Raw genomic sequence first — 17,142 nt, 5'->3', positions numbered from 1 at the left:
TCCTTCCTTCTCTCTGTTTTTTCCTCAGAATCCTACCCTCATAGCTCCTTCTCTGCTCTACTCTCTTGTTCTCCCAGGGCCTCTCCCCATAACACTATTCATTGCATCTTCCTCACCCCTTTACTCCTGTTCTGTATGCGTCTTCAGGACAGATACCATCATTTTGTCTGTCTCTAGCACAGTGACTGAGCCATAGGAGATGCTCAATGATTCTTGTTGTTATTACAGTGAATGAATAAATGAATAAAACTAGTGTTTATGATTAGAGGTCCTGCGAGACTATTTTTAATGGATTGTTTACAATTAGGAATACTCACTCTACAGTGATCTAGACCCTCAAAGTTCCTCGTTTGTTTTTTCCTTCAGTCAACTAAGTTAAACATCCCCTCATATATTCGAGATTCTATAAAATTCAGCCATATGAAGTTACAATTTTTGTGCACTCAAAACGACTATCAGCACTTCCCATGTGTCAATCTCTTAGAAAATCCACTTGCCAATGATGGTGCCAAGGTGAACATCAAAGTGTCTGTATTTAAATGTTCCAGATTCCAAATGTAAGAACTGTTTTCCTTATCTTGGCCTAGGTCTACCTGGCTTACATATTCAAAGCTATTCAGAAGGGTCTGCTAAGCCCACTGCTTCTTACATTCTCCCTAAGATCACAGATGCTTGGAGTGCTATGAAAAAATAATATTTTTTAGGATCACTTATGAAAGGTTAGCATGTTATAGCCAATTACTAGAAGCCTTGCACAAAGTAAATGTGAACAGAATAAAGGAGATGTACAACAAAACCCCAGCATAAAGTAGAGGTACATTCTTTGAGAACTAAGTAGCACAGGAGGTATTACTCACATCATGAAGAAAATCACCAGTTGGTGGGAATGCAGGAGCTTGTGGGATGGTGGTTTGGTGAAGTCCCTTCATTTCTGGAATAAGAGTCACACTGTTTGGCTATTGTCCCTGCGTCTTTAACTCCACTGCCCTGCTCCTGTCCCATGTGGCCAACACCTACAGGCCTGAGCTGTCCTCTGAACTGTCTAATCCACAGCTTCTAAGACTTTATCGCTCATGCCACCCTTTACTCCATTTTCCACACAACTGGTGTTGTTAGCTCCAAGCGTCTTGACTCATCTCCTGTCTATGGGATAATTACACTGCAAAAATCTCACAACCAGTATTTCTCTACCAGGATTGTCCTAGATTTCCCTCCTGAATAGAGGTCACTCAGAATATCATCTCAGGATGTTGACAGAGCCCCTGAGACCCAACCTCCAGCACCACATCTACTCATCTGTTGCTGTCTGTGCACCTCACTGCTATTTCCCAGCCCCTGAGATGGGTGACTTTGCCCCACAAACGACCTGTGGCTGCGAACACAGGCTCCTCTAAGGTTCAAACGTCACCTAATATTGGTCAAAACTTAGCCTCCACTCAGCTCTCTCTTCATATTTCATATTTCTCAGGCTTACCGGAAAGGTGAAAGAAGAGAAGCCGGATGAGAGGCGTGAAGCCCAAGACCTTGGGTATTTTTATTAGGTACGAGTCAAAACTGACCTGGACAAAGAGGAGCTGTGTATGGAAGGGTATTGTGTAGTTCAAGGCCACCACAGCTATACAGGCCAATGTCACTTTAGCAAGAACGCTGACCTGGTTCCCAGGGAGAACTGTTTGTTGCTTTCCCCTGTAGGTATTATCCCTTTTTGTCCTACAGACAAATAAAATCCCTGCTCCCACCTCACAGGATTTGACCTTCAGTTTGGGTCCTTGGTTTCCTCCCAGATCCCACCTCTCAATCTTCTTTTTCCTTATTCTGTCACACTTGCTGAATGAGGCACACAGTTTGCAGTCACTGCAGTAAACCTTGTGATTGTGAGGTAATTGGATAATATTATCACCTTCTCAGAAAAGTCTTCAAAAATTATCATGAGGAAGTGAGGCATTCCTCTCCTGGTAGGTATCCCTGTGGTCAGATAAGACGGCTGCTACATTCCATTCTGATCAGGTCATTCAGCCATTCTTCCATAGCGGGCACCTCCACGGAGACACAAGGGATGTGATAGTGCAAATCGCCTGGCTAAAATGGAATTCCAAACATAGAGCCTACACTTGGGTTTCTTTCTTTCTTCTTTTTTTTTTTTTTTTAGATTATTTATTTATTTATTCACGAGAGACAGAGAGAGAGGCAGAAACACAGGCAGGAGAAGCAGGCTCCATGCAGGGAGCCCGACATGGGACTCGATCCCAGGACTCTAGGATCATGCCCTCGGCTGAAGGCAGGCGCTAAACCGCTGAGCCATCCAGGGATCCCCCTACACTTGGGTTTCTAATAATCAGTCCATATGTAGTCTGTCCACAATCAAGGGCTTAGTTTGTTCTCTCTCTGTTTGTTTGTTTTGTTTTTGTTTTGTTTTGTTTTTGCTTCCTCTTGCCCTTCAGTAGTTTCAAGAAAAGTCAGCGTCATCTTGCAGATGGTGACAAGTGTCCATCATCAAAGTGAGCTCTCGTCACAAATCCCTTTTGTCATATGTAGCGTAAAGCACAACCATTAATACGTGGGGCTTTATGAGCTAGATTGGTTGGGTATAAACCTTCGCTCTGGCCATTTTTAGGTTTTTAAACATGAATACCTTACTTAACCTCCCGATGCCTCAGTTTCTCATCTATAAAGCGAGGATTTTAATAGGATGTGACTCACAGATCATTGGGAAGACTAAACACACAGCATGTGCAACAGGGCCTGGCAAAAGCTGACCAAAAAAAAAAAAAAAAAATATATATATATATATATATATATATATATTATTGACAGGAATGGTTAAAGATCATGTTCTGTATTTGCCTTAGAGGGGTGTCTGTCCTATGTGAGAACTCAGTGAACCCCTGAATGCTTCCCTGAACCCTCCGAGCTCTCTAGCCCCGGCACTGGGTTTAGCAGAGAGAGCCCCCGCCTGGAGGGCAGACGACCTGGGAATTTTTGAGGTACTTTTGAGGTATTTTTCACGAATAACCTACCACAGGCCAGTCCTGGCGCTAGACTCCGCTCCTACGTGTTCCTCACACCAGCTTCCCAAGGCGGACATTACTGTCCCCATTTCACAGATGAGGCAACGAGTCCGGAACATTGTAACCACCGGGCCGGCGGCGCCAAGCCGCGAACAGTTCCTTCTGGAGCCTTCACTGCGATCCCAGCAGGTGGGTCTGGGGCGGGTGCTTCGACCTGGGTGGCCCTTACGTGTCCGGCCTGTGAGGCGGAACTAGCCCTCGCGGGGTCAGGAGCGTCTGAGAAAGATTTCACGCAGGTCGCCGGAGGCCGCGAGGCTCAGGCGGGCGCGGACCCGCTCGGTGGAGCGCTGAGCGGAGGCGCACCTGAGGCGGCGGGGGCCGGGAGGAGACTGCGGCCCCGCCTCCCCGCCCGAGCCCGGATAGGCGCGCCCGGCTGAGTGGCAGGAGCCTCGGCCAATAAGGGCCGCGGAGGGCGGCGGGGGCGGGGCTGTCCCGGGGCCGCGCTGGGCCCTCTGGGAGGGCGGGCGACCTCGGGGGTCGTCGCGGCCGCGCGGAGAAGCCCGCCCCTCAGCGCGAGGCGACGGGCGAGGTGTCGCCGGCGGGGACGACGTGGTGCCGGGGCCTCGGCCGGCTCCCGGGCTCTGGCCGTGATGGCGACCCGGGGGCACCCCCGCCTTCTGCTTGCCCTGCCAGCCCCGACGGACCCAGGGGTCAGGGCCCGCCCGGGAACTGGGGACGGTTTTCCTCCCGGAAACACATTCGCCGTCCGCCTGGGAGGAGGAAGCGGGAGCCGCGGGGTCGGCGAGAAGGGCAGCTGGTTCCCGCGGTCGGGGCGATCCAGTCGCTGCTGCCGCCGCCGTCTGCTCGCCTGCTCCTTTATTTTTTTTTAATAAATTTATTTTTTATTGGTGTTCAATTTGCCAACATATAGAAGAACACCCAGTGCTCATCCCGTCAAGTGCCCCCCTCAGTGCCCGTCACCCAGTCACCCCCACCCCCCGCCCTCCTCCCCTTCCACCACCCCTAGTTCGTTTCCCAGAGTTAGAGTCTTTATGTTCTGTCTCCCTCTCTGATATTTCCCACTTATTTTTTCTCCTTTCCCCTTTATTCCCTTCCACTATTATTTATATTCCCCAAATGAATGAGACCATATAATGTTTGTCCTTCTCCGATTGACTCATTTCACTCAACATCATACCCTCCAGTTCCATCCACGTCGAAGCAAATGGTGGGTATTTGTCGTTTCTAATGGCTGAGGAATATTCCATCGTATACATAGACCACAGCTTCTTTATCCATCATCTTTCGATGGACACCGAGGCTCCTTCCACAGTTTGGCTATCGTGGACATTGCTGCTAGAAACATCGGGGTCCAGGTGTCCCGGCGTTTCACCGCATCTGTATCTTTGGGGTAAATCCCCAGCAGTGCAATTGCTGGGTCGTAGGGCAGGTCTATTTTTAACCCTTTGAGGAACCTCCACACAGTTTTCCAGAGTGGCTGCACCAGTTCACATTCCCACCAACAGTGCAAGAGGGTTCCCTTTTCTCCACATCCTCTCCAACATTTGTTGTTTCCTGCCTTGTTAGTTTTCCCCATTCTCACTGGTGTGAGGTGGTATCTCATTGTGGTTTTGATTTGTATTTCCCTGATGGCAAGTGATGCAGAGCATTTTCTCATGTGCTTGTTGGCCATGTCTATGTCTTCCTCTGTGAGATTTCTGTTCATGTCTTTTGCCCATTTCATGATTGGATTGTTTGTTTCTTTGGTGTTGAGTTTAATAAGTTCTTTCTAGATCTTGGAAACTAGCCCTTTATCTGATATGTCATTTGCAAATATCCTCTCTCATTCTGTAGGTTGTCTTTTAGTTTTGTTGACTGTATCCTTTGCTGTGCAAAAGCTTCTTATCTTGATGAAGTCCCAATAGTTCATTTTTGCTCACCTGCTTCTTTAGCATCTTGGTTCTGTGACTGGATTTTTCCTTCTTCAAGCTTTGCCCGTTGTGGTCAGGCTCCCTGCCCCACCCCGCTCCCCCCACCCCCTCAGTGATCTGGGCTACATGGTCCAGACATTCCCTCTGCAGGAAACCCCTCTGTGGTTCCCCACCGCCCTCAGGAGGAAGGCCCGAGGACCGAACATGGCCTTCAGGGCAGCAGAGGCTCTGGCCTCCGGCCCCAGCCCCACCTCCAGATACTTCTCACTGCCTTTCCCTAATAAAAGTGAATTATTCCTCAAACCATCAACAATAGTGTCAAGTGAGAAGTCCTCCATAATTTGAACCCTCGTGTGTTGGGTGATCACTTGAGTTGGAGAAGGCAATTCCGCCCCCAGAATCCCAAGAAACCTCCAATCCAGTTCTTGCTTATCTGCTGATTTCACTGTGTGATCTGTCCCATGTTTCTTCCAGTCTCTGTTACTTATTTATAAAATGATGTTTTCTTTTTTTTTAAGATTTATTTATTTATGATAGACAGAGAGAGAGAGAGAGAGGCAGAGACACAGGAGGAGGGAGAAGCAGGCTCCATGTCGGGAACCCGACGTGGGACTCGATCCCGGGACTCCAGGATCGCGCCCCGGGCCAAAGGCAGGCGCTAAACCGCTGAGCCACCCAGGGATCCCCATGATGTTTCCTTTTATTTCTTCTTTCTCAAGGTACTTTCAAAGATACATCCACAGTACATGGAAAAGGATTATAAATTCAAAGTATTGTTAATATATGTCCTTTAGACCAAGTCTTTTTCTGGGTCATGGGGAATCTCTACTTTACATACATTGCATAATACCTGAGGCCTATCTTTATATCGGCATGAATTTAAAGCCCCCCACAGGTTACCTTTTCCTATGGCTGGATCTGAGGGGCAGGCCTGACTGGTAAAACCTTCTCCACTTGTGCTCACTGGTTACTGTATGTAACAGAGGGACCTAGAGAGAAAGTAAGATAGAAGATGTTAGCTAAAGAGTCCTGCCTGGATAGAGTAAAAGATGGATCTGTCTTAAGAAAACCTTGAAAATTAATTCTTTTTGATTCTTTTTGTGCCACATATAATGATTGCTCTCAGAGGAATTGGAATCACATGGAAAATACTAGAATGTGGGATCGCAAGCTGTAGTAGGCCCCTGTTCATTCTATATTCGTAATCACCTTATTGTCTCAGCCTTCAGTGCCCTTTCCCAAGCTGGGGTTCATTTCTCCTTTTCTTCCCCCAGCCTCCTAACACTTAGCTAATTCTCAGAAGGTATAATAAATATTGAATGAATGAATGAATGAATGAATGAATGAAAAAATGAAAGGGTGAAGGATGGATGGAAGGAGGGATGCAAATATAAAGCCAGAAGATCTGGGTTCTTCTGTAGATCAATGCAACAACCTTATGAAGTAAATACAGCAGCAATTATTGTCCTATTTTGCACATGATGAAACTAAGGTTCAGAAAGTTATGTGATTCAGCGGAGTACACACTGTTCAAAAGCGACAGAACTGACCTTAATTTTTACGACATTTTTCTTCCCACACATCCTCATTCTTGAAGGTAAGAAAGACTTAATTTCTACATTTTAGGCAGAGAACAAGCTGAGAACAGGACATTGATATGCCTGTCTCCTTCACCACCTCCTCCTCCCCTAAGCAAGTGATTTCAGAGGCAAGCCAGTACTTACAGGCTATTTTAAAGACAGGGCTGGAAAGTGACACCTGGTAGGAACACAGTAAGGAAGAATTAGACATAATGAGATTTCAGCCCATTTTTGCACCAACTTTTAATGGAAGATTCAGTACAGTTCTCTGCTTTTGAAAGAAACCTGTTTCCATGGCAGAGGAGGAACTGAGGGAAGGAGAGAGAAAAAATGGTAAAAACATATTTTCTGGAGATTCCTAGGTGGCTCAGCAGTTTAACGCCTGCCTTTGGCCCAGGGCTTGATCCTGGGGTCCCAGAATTGAGTCCCACATCAGGCTCCCTGCATGGAGCCTGCTTCTCCATCTGCCTGTATGTCTGCCTCTCTCTCTGTGTGTCTCTCATGAATAAATGAATAAAATCTTTAAAAAAAAGCATTTTCTCAGAATCATTTTTCCAGATACACTGAACAATTCAAAGGATAAGAGCAGTTCAGTGACAGAGAAGTATGGCAGTAGGTGAGCTCTGAGAAATAGCCCAACTCTTTAGGTTTCATCTAATGGACAAGATAAATGAGAAACTTGGAAATGTTTAATTGAGCCCATGAGCCTGCCTGTTTCATTTATTGTGGCTCAAATCTCTTCATTTAGACTCTGAAACTAGACTTCTTGGATATTAAACCCCAGCTCTATCACGAAACGAGCTCTGTAATCATGGTCATGATTCTATCTATCCTTATCTATAAAAGGATGTAAATAATAATGAACACCTCTCTTGCAGGTTGTTGGGAGAATTAATGAATTCATTTTTATTAATACTCTATGATCAATGCCTGGCATATTGTATATGCTATTGTCACTAACATCATCACAGCTGCCTCTTGATAATTGAAGCAGGGCATATACTTTAAGCTTTATTTTCAGTTGCATCAGAAATGGAGGAAAAAGTCACAAGATCACCTGGAGCACTTTTACACGTCTGGTCTGCCTCTCCATCTCCTATCTCCTGCCTTCTGGAAACTCAGACTCAAGAGGTCTGGAGTAAGACATAGAGATCCATATTTTGAAAAAGCGTATCTAAAATGTTTTCTTTCATCTTTCACTTCAACCTGACACTCCACTGGAACCCCATTTTAAGGGATTTCACCAGAGGATGAAAAATATTTTTACTGCATGAGGATTAGCCAGGTAATATGGGCAGGGCATGTATGTATTATTAAGTCCATCTCCCTACCTAGATCAAAACCAACCTAAGATAGGATTCAAACTTCTGCATTATGATAAACTGATGAGCCTGCCTCCAATTCACAGATGATATTGTCATGATGATACTCTTTCTGGAGAAACTAAGCCCTGGTGATGTAAAGTTTGGTCATATGGTATTGTGTGCATTAGGCTGCAACTCACTTTTTTTTTTTTTTTTTTTTTTTTACTTACTGACCTATGTGGACATCCTTCCAGGTTCATGTACATAGATGTAACTTATTATTTTAATAGCTGCATAATATTCCATAGTATATAATTTCCATGCTTTTTTCAGCCATTGCCTATTGCAGAAAATGTGAATTGTTTGCTACCAGATTTTAAACACCAAATATGATGTAGCAATAAACACCCTTGCATGTATATCCTTACATACTTGGGTGTTTTTTTCTTTCTTCTTAGGATAGAATCAGAAAATGTAATGGCTGGATCACAAAGTACATACATTGTTAATTTAACTTCACTTTAAAGATTTTATTTATTTGAGAGAGAGTGTGTGCTCCCATGCACAAACTGGGGCGGGGGGGGGGGAGGAGGCAGAGGGAGAAGCAGACTCCCCACTGAGCAGGGAGCCTGAAGCAGGGCTCAATCTCAGGACCCTGAGATCATGACCTGAGCTGAAGGCAGACGCTTAATGACTGAGCTACCCAGGGGCTCCCACGTGGTTAATTTTAGATGATATTACCAAAAGGGTATAATAATAATGAACTTCACCACTGCCCCTGCCCTGAGCTCCTCCTGAGCATATTCTGTGTACTGTGGAAGGGGCAGGCTGACCTGGAATACCTTCAAGTGGATGCGGTTGTGAGTATAACAAGACTATGATTCATGGTTTGTGAGGCATTTTGCATTTTATGGATCTGCTAAAACCTCATCAGATCACAGGCCGCCTTCCCTTTTTTAACCATAACGGAGTCTGGTGTGGCTGAATTTACCACCCACCATGGCATAGCCACAAGCTTCGATCTACCTTCCATCCCTGTTCTTAGTTTTGTATGATACCTACTTGAGGGAGAGAGGGGGTGGGTGGGAGTAGATGCAAAAAAAAAAAAAAAAAAACACACACACACACAAAAAGAGTTCAGGAGCAGATAAAAGGAATGGAATTGTGGGAGCGGAAACTCAAGCTCAACCCAGAGACCACAGGAGAGAGGTCAGATAACAGGATAAAATCTATTTCCTTATTTTCATGCTCTCTCTGCTCAGAAACATATTCAGCTTAATAGCCCCTGACTTCGATACCACCCTCCTGTAATCTACTGCAAATCCAACGGACGCCGTTGTCACACTTCATCAGCTGTGCTATAATTCCCAATAACTGGCACACAATTGATGTGCTATCCCTGAAAAGCTGGCCCCAAAATAAATGGCTTCAGAGGGTTTAATGATAAATCAGTGGCATTCTGAATGGATTCTGTAAGTATTCTAAGTCAGTACAAATCCTCCCTGGGATCCAATTTGGCTGGTTCATTACCAGTTCTATCTCCTGCATGCAAAAAAGATGATAAACAACATTGTAAAGATGTAGATGAGATTGGCTTTTGTGACCTAATGTTTCTGGTGAAGGGAGAAGTACATGTTGTTAAAATGAGAAAGAGGCACACAACCCACTGGCAACAGATTATTATAAGCTTCATTTTGAGCAGGAATCATTTGTGATTTTATTACCGTGGAGACAAAGACCTGGCTGCTTTTGCATTTTATAGTGGCTTAATTAACCTTTGTGCGCAGAAATCTGGTACACCTACTCCATGAACAAAAAGCCACTTAAAAAAATCGAAAGCCACCAGCTATTTCTGATAGACTCAGACGGAGATTCTGCAGGGGCTTATAGTGGTGAAAGCAGAATTTTCTGGGGATGGGTCCCAGCAAGTGACTTAACATCTCTGTGTGTCCATTTCTTCCATTTGGAAAGTGAGCTAATAGTAGTTTGCACCTCATTTCTTTTAAGTGGCACGAAGACAGGCCAATAAATAACCAAATGTGAGAGGGATAAATAATCAAATGCAAAGAGGGAAAATTTAATTCATCAATCTAGCCTTGGAGAAACCATCAAGAATCATTGGCGTTTAGCTGTCACTTCAGGTTAAGAAATCTCCACATAAGGTGTTGGAATTGACAGTAGAGTATTGTGTTTCTGTTCATGGCCTTTGGAGTCAGGTAGACCTGGAGCCCTGGACCTGATGGCCTGGTCAGCTCCCAGATATTTCTTGAGTATTAGGTGTAACCTTGGGGAATTTGCTGACCTTCTCTATGCCTCAGTTTCCTTATCTGTACATGAGTATTGTTAGAGTACCCAGCTCAAGGGGTGCTCAAGAGGACTAAAAGGTGCCTAACTCACAGTAAACACTAGGTAAGTGTTGGATGTTACTAGGCACTTCTGTGTATACAGCTGGAGAAAAGATTGGGAACCAGGTAGGACACTTGCTACATTTCTAAATCTAGAAATCCCTACCATCTGTTTTTTCCTTTTGATTTCATTACTTGCTTCTAAGAGCATTATGCAGAGAACATTTTGGTTAACCAAGGACCATGGTTATCAGGACACTCATGAATTAAGATTTTTCTATATAATTATGTGCACTGCATTAGTAGACATGTAAAAGGGCAGATCCAACTCCATGGGGCTGGAAACTTGCATAATTCAGGGGCCCTCTTGAGGAAAAGGAACGCAAAATCCCAAATACAGAAATAGGCACAAAAGTGACTATTTACTTACAATGAGAAAAGAAAGCACAACAAATCACTGGTTCAAGCTGGTCCTGCACAGGAGGCAAATGAAATGCAGATTTCGGGGGCTGACCTGTGCACAGAGTGGTAATCTAGGTGGAAAGAGCAGCAGCTCCAGGAGTGGCAGACTGTATGACCACACCGACAGTCCTCTCCAGGAACAGACATCAATAAAATTAAATCCACCAGTGCATAAAGATGATTTATTACATGTAAACTAAAGGAATTTATGTTCCCTTTTTAAGACTTCACAGATACGGGCATCTGGGTAGCTCACTTGGTTGGGCATCTGATTCTCGGTTTCTGCTCAGGTCATGCTCTCAGGGTCTTGAGATTGAGCCTCAGGGTGGACTCTGCACTCAGTGGGAAGTCGGCTGGAGATTCTCTCCCTCTGCAGACTTCACAGATAAAGAAATGTATAGATGTGTCTGAACCAACATCTCAATTTGGGAGCAGGAAAATACGGTCCTGTGTTTCCTTTTAAGTTCTTAGCCTTCATCTCAAAAAAGATTCTCCTTCAGTTCTTATCTGGATGGACAGGGGTGCCTGGAAGTGTGTCCTTGGGGCATGTCAAGACTACAGTCTCTTCTCTTTCATTTCTCTCATGTGCTTGAGTTTTCAAGTGCTCTATGGCTGGGAGAGAAAACATGTGTTTAAGAATTTGTGTGGTGAGTCTTCTGTCCCCCACCACCTGCACCACACACATCACTTCTCAATATTGTCCAGACAATTTTGGAAGGGTTGAAGGCATTCTAGGAAGTATTATCCTACACATACAACTACTGGAAGGGGGACAAAATCAGTCTCTCTCTCTCTCTCTCTCTCTCTCTCATTTCTTTTTCTCTATCTTCCTCACCTATTCCCACATACCCCACCATTCCAAAATCCTACACAGATACCAAGTTAAGAAATCACTTGCTAATTAAGAGCTCTGAAATACCCCAAAGCATATATAACTAATGGTGAAAGAATTTTGGATGCTGTGACAGGAAAGAGGAAGTCAATATGGGGGGCTGCAGGAAGGATAAGCTTCCAGGCACTTGCCAAATGACTCAAAAGCCATGGCTGCCCACTTCTTTTACTCCCCAGGTCATTGCTGCTCTTGGAGATAAGCTGATCCCTATATTGGGCAGTGCAGCGGGGCCAGCTCTGCCAGGCCCAGTGAGGGTGACACACCCACACCAGCCTGTCCACACATCCTCCTCTGCCAGAAGCTACAGCACATAGAGGAGTGTTGTGGATTCCAGTGTGGGTCATCTCAGAACTAATGCTTCCTGAAGTCCAGGATTCATCTAGATGATTCAGGGACAAGCAAAGAAGTAGGAAGAAATTTGGCATCAGGTCCTTGACAATACATGAGACTTGATTCTACTGAATGACTTAGAGTTCCATCTTGTTAACAAATATGTATAGCAGCCATTTATTCAAATATTCATTCAACAAACAATTCTTAACACTTGCCAGTCTTGTACAAGTAAAAGATACAAAGAGAAAGTTCACACAAGTTTAATTATAAAAACATACAAGTATATCAAAAGCAATATAGTATAATGTGATACTTGCTGTAATGGTAGATAAATAGAACTTTAGGGAAGCCAAGAAATAGGAATGATTGTGTTTATATATGTGTGCACCTGCATGTAGGGGGCTCTCAGCGAAAGCAGGGAAATGTGATTTTGTTTCATATGTAACCCAAGGATCTGTCTCCTGACAGTATAGCCCCTTTCCTGGTAAGAACTAGCTTCCCCCTCCCACCTTCCCATCAGGGTTACCTTCTAAGACAGTTTCATAAATCAAGGTCACACTGATGAATTTTCCTTTGAGAAGCTTCTCCCCTAGACACAGAACAGCAGCAGTCACATCATTGTTGTGAGAGCATTTGTTTTTTACCCCCTTAAAGGTGAGAGGGGGGAATAAAATTAAGTCTTACAGATCTGAGTCTCTTATGGAGTCCCTTTACCCAAGAAGGTGTGTGGAGCAATATGGAGACCAAGAAGACAGGTTCAAGAGAGTGATGGCCCAATTGGGTTGAAGTTTTGTACATCTGTCCATCTGGACATATGTCCTGGACAGATTCCTTGAATCCTACCTCCTGCAAGTACCATAGGTTTCATGTTTTCTCTTTTACTTCAAAATTGTGATTTTAATCCATGAAAGAAGCCCTGAAAAGATCAAATAGCTACTTCAATCATGGCAGTCTTCAGCTTCTGTGTCAATGGCAGCACACATATGTGGGCATACCCCTTCTCTCCTTGCCAACTCAGCCTGGTCAAGTAATCCGGCCACAATGCCTCAGATAATACAGAATGAGAATTAATGAAGATTGAAAAAGAAAGATTAATGAAGATTGAAAACTTGCTTTGGTTTAAATGATCTGAGCAATGTGAAAAAACAACTTTTAAATTTTAATTTAATTTTTTAAAATTTGTATCGTCCAAGACTTAGGTCTTCTTCAATCAAGCTTTCTAGTAATTTTTTTCCCTCCTTCTCTGAGAGATAATTTCTGGCCCATTCTTAGGGCTATGGTTTTGGCCTCAGCAGCTCTGCCAACCAGACTCCACTGTTGTGCTGAAGCATCCACCCCCGCCCCTCCCCGCTTTGCTCTCGTTGTGTTCTCATGGCAGATCTTTGTGAAACTTTCTTGCTGGTTAGAATCACCATCCCCAGAACTTGGCAAGAAGGGGCTCTCCTCTGAGGCAGTGGTTGGGGTCAGACACAGAAGTCCCCTGGCTACCTGCCTGGTGACTATTACCACCACCACATGAGGCCAGGGACCACTCTGTGTTGAGTGGGTAAGAATGTTCATGGTAGTACTTAGTATGTGGGTTGTAGTTCACCATATGGGATAGAAAGATGAAGCAGTAGTCCTGAGCAGGAGGGCACACATCATGGAGACTCAGAATTGTCAAATACAGCATCTGAGAGAAAGGGGACAGGGATATATGGGAAGCAAGAATGTTGTTGCTTAGGAGCTTTAGGAATTCAGAGGGAACTCCACTGTTGGAGAGATTAATGCAAAGAAAGAAGCTTGGGGCACCTGAGTGGCCCAGTCGGTTAAGTATCTGCCTTTGGCTCAAGTCACCATCTCAGGGCCCTGGCATCCAGCCCTGCACTGGGCTCTCTGCTCAGAGGGGAGTCTGTTTCTATCTCTTGCTCTGTGATCTCTCTCTCACTCTCTCTCAAATAAATAAGTAAAACCTTAAAAGAAAGAAAAAAAAAAGGGAGGGAGGAAGAAAGGAAGAAAGGAAGAAGGCAGGCAGGCAGAAAGAAGCCTAAACCAGCAAGAGGCAATGAACCCAAATTTCTGAGACTGAGAGGCAGCTACTTCCCACTTGAAGCCACCAGCCCTCACAGATTTCTCCCTTTTCCCGAACTCCTCTCACATTTTCCATCTTTATTACACGTTTTCGCATTTATATCATAATCTGTCTTATGTTGCTTCCCAACTATGGTTTCACGTATATACATGATCTCTTCCCAACATTGAATATAAACTCTTGGAGAGCAAGATCAAGCCCAACAACTGGCAAAAGAGATGAGTGAAACCAACCTTTACAACTTGCATATATAAGAGACACAGTACAATGGAGTTGTATCATGCATAGAAATAAAAATTAAGTATTATAAAGAAACCAACCAGCACTTTATAAAAAAGCATTCTTTATGTAATTTCCTGGTTCAGAAACTATTTTTAAGGATTTTAATAATAATAAATCTTAAACATACACTCAAGTAGAGAAAATAGTTTAACCCGCATACCACCATCACCCAGAGCCTCAAATTTTCAAGTTTAACCACTCCTGTTTCTTCATTCCCCCTTGTACCAAGAGTAATTTAAATTTTTTTTTGAGTAATTTAAAAATTTTAATCACAAATCCCAGATATGTTACTTTTTGGTATGTATTTCAGTATGCATCTCTAAAACATATGAATGTTTTCTTTCTTAACCACAATGCTTTCATCAGCTCAATTAGCATCAACTTAAAATTAACAACAATTCCTGGATATCATCTCAACTTCCCTGATAGTTTCCAAAGAGTAAGAACATCATTTAAAAGAAGGCCTGTTTTTCAGCCTGTTGCAGAAAGCCATGCTGGGAACTGACAAGAGAAGGCTGCAATTAAATTCAAGGTCAGTTCTTGTTTGGCCATAGTAGCCAAGTCTGACAATCATAGTCACCAGCTCACTTAGGACTGGGTCAGAGTCCAGCATTCTGGAAAGGAGCTGGTGGGTCCCAGACAGCTAATTCTGTGTAGACATGTGTATATGTGTGTCCAGCATAGGGGCCATTTCTGGGGCATTCAAGTGGGAGTAGAATTCAAGGGGGGAGGTGTGGCATTCGGGGGGGAGGGGAGAGACTATGAATTTAGATGAGAAGCTTTAATAGAAATTCAAAATTTCTTTCAACTATAAATATAGACAAAAAACCACAGAAGTATTAGTACCTATGACTTTGTCACCAACAAAAATTAAAATATTTTTAAAAAGAAATTACAATATTTTAATATTATACTATGATTGCAGATTTCAGCAAATATTGCAAATACCCATTATTTACTTTGAGCTGATGTTAATTGTTTTCCCACCTCTAGATCTTGTTATGTTCAATAAGAAAGCACATATATTTCTATATCACAAATTTGGTTTGTTTTGCTTTTTTATTACTTAGATAACTGCATTTTGATATGCTTGATTTCCTTTGTAGTCCCGAGCATTCTATTTTAAACATTTTAAAACAGTATTCTGGGAAAGAGTCCACAAGCTTCATGAGACAGGCAAAGGAATCCATGGCACAAAGAGAAAGGTGAAGACACCCAGGAAGCCTAAGAGTGAGAATGCTATGAGTGATGTTTAGGGGAGTAAAGGGATTACCCCTTGACCGGTTCATCAGTTCTTTGAACTCTGGACATAATAATTAGGGATGAGATATCAGCCCTTATAAGGAGCCTGGAAGTTGCTGCAGGAGCCATACGAAAGCCCATCTCCAAAACATTTCTGCAATGCTGGCATATGAGTCACAAACTTTGGCCAGCAATTTTGAAAGGATGCTCAAAGTCCTCTAGAGGCAGAGTACTATAAAAATCTAAAGTATTAATAGAATTCCTCCTACCTCAAGGCTGTGGCTCCTCCCACGGCCTTGTAGGCACCAGGAGAGGCATCCTGCCAGGCTGACTATGTGGAGGACTGATGGAGACAGCTCTCAGCTCACAGTCTGATGCCAATACCGACTTGCTGTCGTGAATGGTGTGAGGGGGAGATAGAGTGATTTGCCTAAACTTCCTTTTCTGGGAAATGGGAGCAGTGCCACTTGCCACCTACCTCACAGAGTTTTAAGTCAATCATCACGGTGTTATGTTAAATCCTAGGAGTGTCACATTATCATAGCATGAAAAACTTACCAAGCTTTGCTAAAGGCAGAGGGTAAATCTAGCCAGCTATTATTGCTGGGACCACATAAAGCCATATTCTTTACTCGTAAGTTCACCAACTTTATATGCTTCTCACTGACTTGTGACTATTAGCATTATGCAGTGAAGTGCATACAACTGCCTTATACAGTAACCATATCTTTAAATTTTCCAAGCAAGAAAAAAAGCTCTTTCACAGTTGTTTTTGCTTCCGATAACCATAGCCAATTTATCAGCCTCTGAATTTCACATTCACATGTGGTGTGACTTTTGGCAGGAGTGTGTTAACAACCATGAAACATTAAAAACAGCTGGCAACCATTCACATTAGCTCCAAACTGGAAATGACCCAAACACCCATCGATAGTAGGACGAATTAAATAATTTTTGGTACATGCCTGCAAGGGCATACTATACAGCTGAGAGAATGAATCAACTATTGCTATTGGCAACAACATATATCAATCTCACAAATATACGAATGAGGAAAAGAAGCCAAACAGCAAAGAGTATACCTTGAATGGTTCCATTTATAGAATTTATAAATGTGGGTTGGTGACTAAGCAAGCCTGGGACATTAGAAGTCAGAGCAGCGATTGTCTGTGGATGGCAAGTCATGACTTCTTAGAAAACACGAAGGGGTTTCTGGGAAGCTAGCACCAATTCTGTTTCTTGACTTTGGTGCTGCCTACTAGGATATACTCATTTTGTGAAAACTTACTTACCTGTACACTTAGAATCTGTGTACTTTTATGTGTGTATGTTTTAAGCTTCAACAAAAATTCAGACTTAAAGACATGAACAGGGACTAATTTTTTTAGTACAACTTCTGTCAGAGCACATACTTTTTTTTTTTTTTTTTTTGAGAATTGGCAATATTTTAACATAGTGTTAAGAAATCTGGAATTCTTAATTGGGATTTTTGGTAATATACAAATCACCAAAAAATTAGCTATCCTGCCCATCCATCCTCCAATTGGGTTATAATACTTTCTATTGACATATTTGTTCATCTTAAATGATAGATATCATAAAGCCAACTGTGATCTGTTTTAATGGCTTCTTAAAGTGACCTTATATAAAATGAGCAATGATGAGGATGGCTTTACTGGAAGCTTCTCCCCA

At 43.2% G+C, this 17,142-nt stretch overlaps 1 long non-coding RNA gene across 23 annotated transcripts in view; it reads right to left on the bottom strand.

Annotated features, from left to right (window-relative positions):
• Positions 1 to 3,390, bottom strand: part of LOC140608127 (uncharacterized) — a 172,463-nt gene extending 169,073 nt beyond the window's left edge. For 15 of the 23 annotated variants that reach the window (XR_012010125.1, XR_012010127.1, XR_012010144.1 and 12 more), the window contains exons 1-2: positions 1,475 to 3,011; positions 858 to 931 (exon numbers count right to left, since the gene is read on the bottom strand). This is a non-coding gene — a long non-coding RNA (uncharacterized lncRNA). The other 8 variants (XR_012010143.1, XR_012010131.1, XR_012010142.1 and 5 more) reach the window with 5 other exon arrangements.
• Between the last annotated feature and the right edge of the window lie 13,752 nt (positions 3,391 to 17,142).

This window comes from Canis lupus, chromosome 17 (assembly GCF_048164855.1).
Source record: "Canis lupus baileyi chromosome 17, mCanLup2.hap1, whole genome shotgun sequence".
NCBI classification, from domain to species: domain Eukaryota; kingdom Metazoa; phylum Chordata; class Mammalia; order Carnivora; family Canidae; genus Canis; species Canis lupus.
This window is presented reverse-complemented; position numbering and strand designations above follow the sequence as displayed.